Source organism: Lolium rigidum, chromosome 4, assembly GCF_022539505.1.
Source record: "Lolium rigidum isolate FL_2022 chromosome 4, APGP_CSIRO_Lrig_0.1, whole genome shotgun sequence".
Classification (NCBI taxonomy): Eukaryota; Viridiplantae; Streptophyta; class Magnoliopsida; order Poales; family Poaceae; genus Lolium; species Lolium rigidum.
Genome location: NC_061511.1, coordinates 187,839,756 through 187,851,982, shown reverse-complemented (window position 1 = coordinate 187,851,982; position 12,227 = coordinate 187,839,756).

Here is a 12,227-nt window from a genome sequence, read left to right as displayed (position 1 = left end):
ACGTACGCGCCTCAGAAGGCGCGTCGTTGGCTAGCAGCATGGACCAAAGGCGGCGGCGCTGCGACCCGAAGGGGCGACGCTGAAGGAGATATGCCCTAGAGGCAATAATAAAGTGGTTATTATTTATATCTCTATGTTTATGATAAATGTTTATATGTCATGCTATAATTGTATTAACCGAAACATTAGTACATGTGTGATATGTAGACAACAAGAAGTCCCTAGTATGCCTCTTAAACTAGCTTGTTGATTAATGGATGATTAGTTTCATAATCATGAACATTGGATGTTATTAATAACAAGGTTATATCATTATATGAATGATGTAATGGACACACCCAATTAAGCGTAGCATAAGATCTCGTCATTAAGTTATTTGCTATAAGCTTTCGATACATAGTTACCTAGTCCTTATGACCATGAGATCATGTAAATCACTTATACCGGAAAGGTACTTTGATTACATCAAACACCACTTGCGTAAATGGGTGGCTATAAAGGTGGGATTAAGTATCCGGAAAGTATGAGTTGAGGCATATGGATCAACGAGTGGGATTTGTCCATCCCGATGACGGATATATATACTCCGGGCCCTCTCGGTGGAATGTCGTCTAATGTCTTGCAAGCATATGAATGAGTTCATAAGAGACCACATACCACGGTACGAGTAAAGAGTACTTGTCGGAGACGAGGTTGAACAAGGTATGGAGTGATACCGAAGATCAAACCTCGGACAAGTAAAATATCGCGTGACAAAAGGAATTGGTATCGTATGTGAATGGTTCATTCGATCACTAAGTCATCGTTGAATATGTGGGAGCCATTATGGATCTCCAGATCCCGCTATTGGTTATTGGTCGAGTGAGTACTCAACCATGTCCGCATAGTTCACGAACCGTAGGGTGACACACTTAAAGTTGGATGTTGAAATGGTAGTACTTGAATATGGAATGGAGTTGGAATATTTGTTCGGAGTCCCGGATGAGATCCCGGACATCACGAGGAGTTCCGGAATGGTCCGGAGAATAAGATTCATATATAGGATGTCATTTTATGTGAATAAAATGTCGCGGAAGGTTCTATGAAAGGTTCTAGAAGGTTCTAGAAAAGTCCGGAAGAAACCACCAAGGAAGGTGGAGTCCACATGGGACTCCACCTCCATGGCCGGCAAACCCTAGTGGGGGAGGAGTCCCAAGTGGACTCCCCCTTAGGGGGCCGGCCACCCTCCCATATGGGAGGTGGAATTCCCACCTTGGTGGGAGTCCTAGCTAGGCTAGGTTTCCCCCTCCCTATGGAAGGTTTTTGGTTCGGGTCTTATTCGAAGACTTGGAGACCAACTCTTGGGGATCCACCTATATAATGAGGGGCATAGGGGAGGGGGCCGGCCACACCAAAGCCACAACCTGGCCGCCCCCCTTGAGTGGCCGGCCACCCCCTCCCAAACCCTAGTCGCCCCGCTCTCCTCCATAGCTCCCGCGTGCTTTAGCGAAGCTCCGCCGGAGTTCTCCACCGCCACCGACACCACGCCGTCGTGCTGTCGGATTCAAGAGGAGCTACTACTTCCGCTGCCCGGCTGGAACGGGAGGTGGACGTCGTCTTCATCAACAACCGAACGTGTGACCGAGTACGGAGGTGCTGCCCGTTCGTGGCGCCGGAACCGATCGTGATCAAGATCGTCTACGCGCTTTTGCAAGCGGCAAGTGAACGTCTACCGCAGCAACAAGAGCCTCATCTTGTAGGCTTTGGAATCTCTTCAAGGGTGAGACTCGATACCCCCTCGTTGCTACCGTCTTCTAGATTGCATCTTGGCTTGGATTGCGTGTTCGCGGTAGGAAATTTTTTGTTTTCTATGCAACGTTATCCTACGGTGGTATCGAGCCGTGTCTATGCATAGATGGTTGCACGAGTAGAACACAATGGTTTTGTGGGCGTTGATGCTCTTGTTATCTTTAGTTGAGTACTTTGCATCTTTATGGCATAGTGGGATGAAGCGGCTCGGACTAACTTTACATGACCGCGTTCATGAGACTTGTTCCTCGTTCGACATGCAACTTGTATTGCATAAGAGGCTTTGCGGGTGTCTGTCTCTCCTACTATAGTAAAGATTCAATTTACTTTTCTATTGACAACATTAGTATCAACGTTGTGGTTCATGTTCGTAGGTAGATTAGATCTATATCGAAAACCCTAAACCACGTAAAATATGCAAACCAAATTAGAGAGCGTCTAACTTGTTTTTGCAGGGGTTTGGTGATGTGATATGGCCATAATGTGATGATGAATATGTATAAGATGATCATTATTGTATTGTGGCAACCGGCGGGAGCCTTATGGTTGTCTTTAAATTTCATGTTGAGTAGTATTTCAAAGTAGTTGTAATAGTTGCTACATGGAGGACAATCATGAAGACGGCGCCATTGACCTTGGTGCTTCGCCGACGATGATGGAGATCATGCCCGAAGATGATGGAGATCATGTCCGTGCTTTGGAGATGAAGACCAAAGGCGCAAAGACAAAAGGGCCATATCATATCACATATGAACTGCATGTGATGTTAATCCTTTTATGCATCTTATTTTGCTTAGATCGCGACGGTAGCATTATAAGATGATCCCTCACTAAAATCTCAAGATAATAAAGTGTTCATCCTTAGTAGCACCGTTGCCAAGACTTGTCGTTTCGAAGCATCTCGTGATGATCGGGTGTGATAGAATCAACAAGTGCATACAACGGGTGCAAGCCGATTTGCACATGCGGATACTAAGGTGGCCTTGACGAGCCTAGCATGTACGGACATGGTCTCGGAACACGTGATACCGAAAGGTAGAGCATGAATCATATGATTGATATGATGAACACTTTGAGTGTTCGCCATTGAAATTACACCTTGTCTCGTGATGATCGGACTATGGTGTGGTGGATTTGGTTCGTGTGATCACTAAGACAATGCGAGGGATATTGTTTTGAGTGGGAGTTCACCTAGATTTTTAATTATGTTGAATTAAAATTTGAACTCAATTTGTCATAAACTTAGTCTAAACTATTGCAAATATATGTTGTAGAGATGGCGTCCCCAATCAATTTTAACCAGTTCCTAGAGAAAGAAAATCTTAAGAGCAACGGTAGCAACTTCACCGACTGGTTCCGTCATGTGAGGATCTTCCTCTCTGGCGGAAATCTGCAATATGTGCTTGATGCACCGCTAGGTGACCCTCCTGCGAACCGAAACCGATGAAGTAAAAGCTGTTTACGAGACTCGGAAAACTCGGTACTCTCAAGTTCGAGTGTGCCATCCTGTGCGATCCGGAATCCGATCTTCAAAAACGTTTTGAGCACCACGATCCTCATGAGTTGATGAAAGAGTTGAAGACTATTTTCGAGACTCATGCGGCGGTGGAATGCTATGAAGCATCGAAACAATTCTTCGACTGCATGATGGAAGAAGGCAGCTCCGTTAGTGAGCACATGCTCGCCATGATCTGGGCATGCGAAGAAACTCGGTGACTTGGGAATAGTGATTCCTAACGGACCGGGGATTAATCGTGTCCTTCAATCACCGCCACCAAGTTACAAGAACTTTGTGATGAACTACAATATGCAGAACATGAACAAGGAGTTACCTGAACTCTTTGGCATGCTAAAAGCTGCTGAGATTGAGATCAAGAAAGAGCACCAAGTGTTAATGGTCAACAAGACCACTAGTTTCAAGAAACAGGGCAAGTATAAGGGAAAATTCAAGAAGGGTGGCAAGAAAGCTGCCACGCCTCCTATGAAACCTAAGAACGGCCCTAAGCCTGATGCTGAGTGCTATTACTGCAAGGAGAAGGGACACTGGAAGCGTAATTGCTCCAAGTATCTGGCTGATCTGAAGAGCGGCCTTGTCAAGAAGAAAAAGAAGGTATATCTGATATACATGTTATAGATGTTTATCTCATCGGTTCTCGTTCTAGTACCTGGGTATTTGATACCGGTTCGGTTGCTCATATCACGTAACTCGAAACAGGAACTAAAGAATAAACGAAGACTACTGAAAGATGAAGTGACGATGCGCGTTGGAAATGGATCCAAAGTCGATGTGATCGTTGTCGGCACACTTCCTCTACATCTACCTTCGGGATTAGTTTTAAGCCTAAATAATTGTTATTTTGTACCCGCGTTGAGCATGAACATTATATCCGGATCTTGTTTAATGCAAGACGGTTATTCATTCAAGTCCGAGAATAATGGTTGTTCTATTTTTATGAATAATATCTTTTATGGTCGAGCACCACAAAAGAATGGCTTATTTCGTTAGATCTCGATAGTAGTGATACGCATATACATAACATTGATGCTAAGCGAATTAAATTGAATGATAATTCTACTTATATGTGGCACTGTCGTCTTGGTCATATTGGAGTGAAACGCATGAAGAAACTCCATACTGATGGATTACTTGAATCACTTGACTTTGAGTCACTTGATTGATGCGAAGCATGTCTGATGGGAAAAATGACTAAAACTCCATTTTCTGGTATAATGGAGCGAGCTACTGACTTATTGGAAATCATACATACCGATGTGTGCGGACCAATGAGCATAGCATCACGCGGTGGTTATCGTTATGTTCTAACCTTCACAGATGATCTGAGTAGATATGGGTATATCTATTTCATGAAACATAAATCCGAAACTTTCGAGAAGTTTAAGGAATTCCAAAGTGAAGTAGAAAATCAACGTAACAAGAAGATTAAATTTCTACGATCTGATCGTGGAGGTGAATATCTGAGTTATGAGTTTGGCATGCATTTAAAGAAATGCGGAATACTTTCACAATTGACACCGCCGGGAACACCACAACGAAACGGTGTGTCCGAACGTCGTAATCGAACTCTCTTAGATATGGTTCTATGATGTCTCTTACTGATTTGCCGTTATCATTTTGGAGTTATGCATTAGAGACAGCCGCATTCACTTTAAATAGAGCACCATCAAAATCCGTAGAAACGACACCGTATGAATTATGGTTTAATAAGAAACCTAAGTCTGTCGTTCTCGAAAGTTTGGGGTTGCGAAGCCTATGTAAAGAAGTTACAACCGGACAAGCTAGAACCCAAAGCGGAGAAATGCGTCTTCATAGGATACCCTAAGGAAACTATAGGGTATACTTTCTATCACAAATCCGAAGGCAAAATATTTGTTGCTAAGAACGGAACCTTTCTTGAGAAAGAATTTCTCACTAAAGAAGTGATTGGAAGAAAAGTAGAACTCGATGAGATTGATGAATCTATACTCGTTGATCGAAGTAGCGCGAGTACCGGAAGTTGTACTCGTACCGCCTACACCGGCAACAGAGGAAGCTAATGATAATGATCATGAAACTTCGAACGAGGAAACTATCGAACCTCGCGGATCGACAAGGGAACGTACCACTCTCGATTGGTTTGATCCTTGTCTAAATGTCATGATTGTAGATAACAATGATGAGGACCCCGCGACGTATGAAGAAGCGATGATGAGCCCAGATTCCAACAAATGGCAAGAAGCCATGAAATCCGAAATGGGATCCATGTATGATAACAAAGTATGGACTTTGGTAGACTTACCCGATAGCCGAAAGGCTGTTGAAAATAAATGGATCTTCAAGAGAAAAACAGATGCTGATGGTAATATTACTGTCTATAAAGCTCTACTTGTCGCAAAGGGTTTCCGACAATTCAAGGAGTTGACTACGATGAGACTTTCTCACCTGTAGCGAAGCTAAAATCTGTGAGGATTTTGTTAGCAATAGCTGCATTTTTCGATTATGAGATTTGGCAGATGGATGTCAAAACGGCGTTCCTTAATGGAGACATTGAGAAAGAGTTGTATATGGTACAACCCAAAGGTTTTGTCGATCCTAAAAATGCTGACAAAGTATGCAAACTTCAGCGTTCAATCTATGGACTGAAGCAAGCATCAAGAAGTTGGAACCGACGCTTTGATAAGGTGATCAAAGACTTCGGGTTTATACGAGTGTCATGGAGAGGCCTCGTATTTACAAGAAAGTGAGTGGGAGCTCGTAGCATTCCCGATATTATATGTAGATGACATATTATTGATCGGGAATGATATAGAACTATTAAGCAGTGTTAAAGGTTATTTGAATAACAGTTTTTCAATGAAAGACCTTGGTGAAGCATCGTATATATTAGGCATCAAGATTTATAGAGATAGATCAAGACGCCTAATAGGGCTATCACAGAGTACATATCCGGACAAGATTCTAAAGAAGTTTAGAATGGACGAAAGTAAGAAAGGGTTCTTACCTATGTTACCGGGCAAGGTCTTGAGTAAGACTCAAGGACCGGCTACGGCAGAAGAAAGAGAAAGGATGAGTAATATCCCCTATGCCTCGGCGAGTAGGATCTATCATGTATGCCATGCTATGTACTAGACCGGATATAGCACATTCTGTTAGTTTGACTAGCAGATATCAAAGTGATCCAGGAATGGAACACTGGACAGCGGTCAAGAATATCCTGAAGTACTTGAAAAGAACTAAGGATATGTTTCTTTGTTATGGAGGTGACCAAGAGCTCGTTGTAAATGGTTACACCGATGCAAGTTGGAACAATGATCCTGATGACTCTAAGTCACGATGCGGGTACGTGTTTATATTGAATGGTGCTCTGCAGTAGTCGGGCAAGCTCGAAGCGGTGCACGGTGGCGAAGTCTTCAACGGAATCGAGTACATAGCGGCTTCGAGGCTTCATCGAAGCGGTATGGATGAAGAGGTTCATTGTAGAGCTCGGTGTGGTTCCTAGTGCATTGGACCCATTAATCATTTACTTGTGATAACATGGGTGCCATCGCCAATGCACAAGAGCCAAGGTCACACAAGAGGCTGAAGCATATCAAGCTGCGTTACCACTCGATTCGCGAGTACATCGAAGATGGAGAAGTAAAGATTTGCAAAGTACACACCGATCCGAATGTAGCAGATCCGTTGACTAAAGCTCTCCCTAGGGCAAAGCATGACCAACACCAGAATGCCATGGGTGTTAGGTATATTACAATGTAATCTAGATTATTGACTCTAGTGCAAGTGGGAGACTCGAAGGAGATATGCCCTAGAGGCAATAATAAAGTGGTTATTATTTATATCTCTATGTTTATGATAAATGTTTATATGTCATGCTATAATTGTATTAACCGAAACATTAGTACATGTGTGATATGTAGACAACAAGAAGTCCCTAGTATGCCTCTTAAACTAGCTTGTTGATTAATGGATGATTAGTTTCATAATCATGAACATTGGATGTTATTAATAACAAGGTTATATCATTATATGAATGATGTAATGGACACACCCAATTAAGCGTAGCATAAGATCTCGTCATTAAGTTATTTGCTATAAGCTTTCGATACATAGTTACCTAGTCCTTATGACCATGAGATCATGTAAATCACTTATACCGGAAAGGTACTTTTATTACATCAAACACCACTGCGTAAATGGGTGGCTATAAAGGTGGGATTAAGTATCCGGAAAGTATGAGTTGAGGCATATGGATCAACGATGGGATTTGTCCATCCCGATGACGGATAGATATACTCCGGGCCCTCTCGGTGGAATGTCGTCTAATGTCTTGCAAGCATATGAATGAGTTCATAAGAGACCACATACCACGGTACGAGTAAAGAGTACTTGTCGGGAGACGAGGTTGAACAAGGTATGGAGTGATACCGAAGATCAAACCTCGGACAAGTAAAATATCGCGTGACAAAAGGAATTGGTATCGTATGTGAATGGTTCATTCGATCACTAAGTCATCGTTGAATATGTGGGAGCCATTATGGATCTCCGGATCCCGCTATTGGTTATTGGTCGAGTGAGTACTCAACCATGTCCGCATAGTTCACGAACCGTAGGGTGACACACTTAAAGTTGGATGTTGAAATGGTAGTACTTGAATATGGAATGGAGTTGGAATATTTGTTCGGAGTCCCGGATGAGATCCCGGACATCACGAGGAGTTCCGGAATGGTCCGGAGAATAAGATTCATATATAGGATGTCATTTTATGTGAATAAAATGCCGCGGAAGGTTCTATGGAAGGTTCTAGAAGGTTCTAGAAAAGTCCGGAAGAAACCACCAAGGAAGGTGGAGTCCACATGGGACTCCACCTCCATGGCCGGCAAACCCTAGTGGGGGAGGAGTCCCAAGTGGACTCCCCCTTAGGGGGCCGGCCACCCCCCCATATGGGAGGTGGAATTCCCACCTTGGTGGGAGTCCTAGCTAGGCTAGGTTTCCCCCTCCCTATGGAAGGTTTTTGGTTCGGGTCTTATTCGAAGACTTGGAGACCAACTCTTGGGGATCCACCTATATAATGAGGGGCATAGGGGAGGGGGCCGGCCACACCAAAGCCACAACCTGGCCGCCCCCCTTGAGTGGCCGGCCACCCCCTCCCAAACCCTAGCCGCCCCCCTGATATGGGGTGGCCCGATCTTCTCAGTAAGCAACGGTGATGATGATGATCACGGGGTGTTGGCAGCGGAGAAACACGACGATGTAGTGGATGATAACTTGTATGACGCAACGAGATCTCTCGATTGGTCCCCGTCGCCAATGCAACGGCTCTCAACCCCGCAAGATATTCGCAACTCCACACACTTGCGCACGTAGCCGCCGACCACGAAGCGGTAAGTTGCAACCGTCTAATTCCCAATGGAACAGCAGATCACACAAGACTTAAACGGGATCTACACAATATCCAAGCAATATGGTGTAGGGAATTCAATAGTTTTGCGAGCAAACAACTAAGAACTAGGGTTTATCTTAAACGTGGTCCGAAGCAACTAGGGGGCGTCCCGGGCACTTATATAGGTGTCCGGGACGAGTTCGGTCGAAAAGATACAAAAATAACCGACCCGGAATAGATCCGAGTCGAGACGGACTCGGACCGGTCCGGTCCGGGATCCGGTCGACCGGGCCGTGGACCGGGCTATCCGGTCCGTGGTCCGGTCGGACCGGGTTCCGGACCGGCCGGTCCGGTTGGTGGTCCGGTCAACCGGTCGGAAACCGGAAAGCTGCGAAGTTTCCGGTCTCGCCCGGTACGATAATTCTCCTCCGGTTGGTGGCCGGTTTACGACCGGTCGACCGGGCCGAGGACCGGGCTGGCCGGTGCAGGGGCCGGTCCGGCCGGGTTCCGGACCGGCTCGGACTTCTTCTTCTCCTCTCGCGCATTCCTCCCGCTCCTCCCTCGCGCGTCCATGAGATATCTTCATGTCCAGCTCCATGTCCAGCTTCACGGCCTTCTTGACGTCCGTCTTCACGTCCAGCTGCTCCTCTCCTCGTGCGATGCATGTCTCCTCTTGATACCTGATGATACATAAGTAATAGGACTTAGGCGAGTATAAAGTTCTCATCAATCAAAGTACCGTTTAGAAACAAGTTCACCTGTTGTTTAAGTAGCTTCGCACGAGCTCTTGTAATTGGTCCAATCCGAACTTCATTGGACTTGAGCTTCACGACGAGGTTCATCTTCATTTGTTAATGACGGAGGTAGTAGTGAGGTAGGGATGTCCTCATCATCTCCCCCCTTCAAAAGGCGTCGACCCCGACGCTCCAAGGTCTTCTCCGTCATATGGTGTCAAATCAGCAACATTGAAAGAATTACTAACACCAAACTCATCAACTGGAAGATCTATCGAGTATGCATTATCATTGATCTTGGCAAGCACTTTGTAAGGACCCGGCACCACGAGGCTTCAGCTTAGACTTTCGCAGCTTCGGGAACCTATCCTTGCGAAAATGTACCCGGACCATATCACCGAGGCTTGAACAACATCTCTTTGCGCTTCTTGTTCATCCTTGCAGCATTGCTCTTGCCTTTCTTCTCGATCAACTCTTTAGTCTTCACATGGATCTTACGCACAAAATCTGCCCTCTTGGATGCCTCCATATTAACTCTCTCATGTATGGGTAAAGGCAACAAGTCAAGGGGAGTAATGGGTTTGAAACCATACACCACCTCAAAAGGACACAGCTCCGTGGTAGAATGTACCGCCCTGTTGTAAGCAAACTCCACATGCGGCAAACACTCTTCCCACTCCTTCGGAGTTCTTCTTGATCATGGATCTCAACAGTTGTGACAAGGTTCGATTCACCACCTCGGTTTGACCATCGGTTTGAGGATGACAAGTAGTACCGAACGAGTAACTTTGTCCCCAGACTTTCCCCAAAGTGTCTTCCGAAGTAGCTCATGAACTTCACATCACGATCGAAACAATAGTCTTCGGGACTCCATGTAATCGAACAATCTCCCCGAAAAACGAGGTTAGCAATATGCGACGCATCGTCGCTTTTGTGGCGAGCAATAAAGTGTGACATCTTAGAAAATCTGTCCACTACCACAAATATAGAATCATGGCCCCTTTTAGTACGCGGCAAACCCAACACAAAATCCATACTAATATCTTCCCAAGGTGTAGTAGGTGCCGGTAACGGAGTATACAAACCGTGAGGCTTCAGCTTGGACTTGGACTTGTTGCAAGTAATGCACCTCTTCACATACCTGTCCACGTCCCGCCTCATCTTTGGCCAATAAAAATGATCAGCGAGCATGAGTAGCGTCTTCTCACGCCCAAAGTGACCCATCAAACCTCCGAGCATGTGATTCCTGCAATAAGAGCAAACGCACGGACGATTACTGGAACACATAGTTTGTTAGCTCTAAACAAGAACCCATCATGTATGTGATATTTTTCCCATGCTTTACCAAGAGCACATAAGCGATATGGTTCAGCAAAATCATGATCGAGTAGCATACAAATCACATAGTATCTCTAAACCAGGAATTTTAACATCAAGTTGAGTTAATAGCATATTCTTCCTAGATAGAGCATCGGCAACAATATTATCTTTTCCCTTCTTATGTTTAATGATGTATGGAAAAGACTCAATGAACTCAACCCACTTAGCTAAACGCTTATGCAAAGTAGATTGGGCTTTCGGGTATTTTAAAGCTTCATGATCAGAATGTATGATAAATTCTTTTGGCCACAAATAATGTTGCCAAACCTCAAGAACTCTAATTAAAGCATACAATTCTTTATCATATATAGGATAGTTCAACTTAGCACCGGAAAGTTTCTCGAGAAAAATATGCAATTGGGCGACCCTCTTGCATCAACACACCACCAATTCCAATACCACTAGCATCACATTCAATCTCAAATTGCTTATTGAAATCAGGAAGTGCAAGCAACGGTGCGGAAGTTAACAATCGTTTCAGTTCATCAAAAGCATGATCTTGGGCAACGCCCCACTCAAAGACAACACCCTTTTTAGTCAATTCATTCAAAGGTGCAGCAATAGTAGAAAAATTGGGCACAAAACGGCGATAAAACCCAGCTAGACCATGAAAACTTCTAACTTGACTCACATTCATGGGAGTAGGCCAATTTTGAATAGCTTCAATTTTAGACATCTACTTCTACTCCATGCTTAGAGACAACATAACCCAGAAATATGACCTTATCTTTGCAAAATGTGCACTTCTCAAGATTACCATAGAGTTTATTATCACGCAACACTTGCAAAACATGTCGAATATGTATAGTATGATCAGATTCATTGCGGTCTGTAGATTAATATGTCATCAAAGTATACAACCACAAATTTGCCAATAAATTCACGCAAAACATGGTTCATTAGTCTCATGAAAGTGCTAGGTGCATTAGTTAACCCAAAAGGCATTACTAACCACTCATATAAACCAAATTTTGTTTTAAAGGCGGTTTTCCACTCATCCCCTTCTTTCATCCTAATTTGATGATAACCACTACGCAAATCAATCTTAGAGAACACGAGCAGCACCACTCAATTCATCTAGCATATCCTCTAAACGGGGAATAGGATGACGATATCGAATAGTAATGTTGTTTATAGCTCTACAATCTACGCACATACGCCAAGTACCATCTTTCTTAGGAACTAGAATAACGGGAAAAGCACAAGGACTAAGGCTTATGCGGATATAACCTTTGTCGAGTAGCGCTTGTACTTGCTTCCGTATCTCCTTCGTCTCTTCGGGATTAGTGCGATATGGCGCCCTATTGGGCAGCGATGCTCCGGGAATCAAGTCAATTTGATGCTCAATACCTCGCAATGGTGGTAGTCCTGCGGGTACCTCCTCCGGAAACACGTCGCCGAATTCTGCAAAACACTAGAAACACCAAGAGGAAGAGGGGTCATGTCG